The sequence below is a fragment of the Priapulus caudatus genome, unplaced genomic scaffold (genome assembly GCF_000485595.1).
Source record: "Priapulus caudatus unplaced genomic scaffold, Priapulus_caudatus-5.0.1 Scaffold246, whole genome shotgun sequence".
Lineage (NCBI taxonomy): Eukaryota > Metazoa > Priapulida > Priapulimorpha > Priapulimorphida > Priapulidae > Priapulus > Priapulus caudatus.
Genome location: NW_014577307.1, coordinates 110,828 through 111,341, shown reverse-complemented (window position 1 = coordinate 111,341; position 514 = coordinate 110,828). Strand labels below are relative to the sequence as shown.

The window sequence follows — 514 nt, the reverse complement described above, 5'->3', positions numbered from 1 at the left end:
ACATGTTGAGATCGGGAGAGCATCATCGCGGCACGCACCGCTGACCGACCAGGCAAAAGCAGCACGACACTCGAGATTCGAACGGATTTTCGCGGCACGCATGCTGACCGAACCAGCAAGTGCACCCGGCAAACGACACGCTGAGAAGCGCAATAACCACTCAGGAGATCGAGGAGAGCGGCACGCGCCACGCATGCTGACCGGCACAGGGGAGAAACGGACGACACGTAGATGGGCAGAGCGAAAGACAAGGCAGTACTGGGCCTCACCTACCAGCAGGCGCTAGCATTCATACAGTAGCAAGCAGCGACCTGCAACAGGTATATAGCGGTGTCGAATCCATATAGGAGTAAAATCTGTTAATCCATTAATGAGGTTAGCGGTTATGTATATGATTCAGGTTAGGCGTTAGGATTATCAATCATTAAGTCCCTATTAATCCATGAATCGCATTGAATGATATCAGAAGTTGGGACACTCCCTATGGAGCGTTAGTCGGATAATATCATTGATC

The 514-nt window shown here is 50.8% G+C and overlaps 1 protein-coding gene across 1 annotated transcript in view; it reads left to right on the top strand.

Annotated features, from left to right (window-relative positions):
- Nucleotides 1–282: 282 nt before the first annotated feature.
- The window catches only part of LOC106807988 (probable cation-transporting ATPase 13A3), a 35,516-nt gene continuing 35,284 nt past the window's right edge, over nt 283–514 (top strand). Inside the window, exon 1 of the mRNA XM_014810527.1 lies at nt 283–320. The gene's annotated coding sequence lies outside the window, so the exon portion shown is untranslated. The remainder of the gene's footprint in view (nt 321–514) is intronic.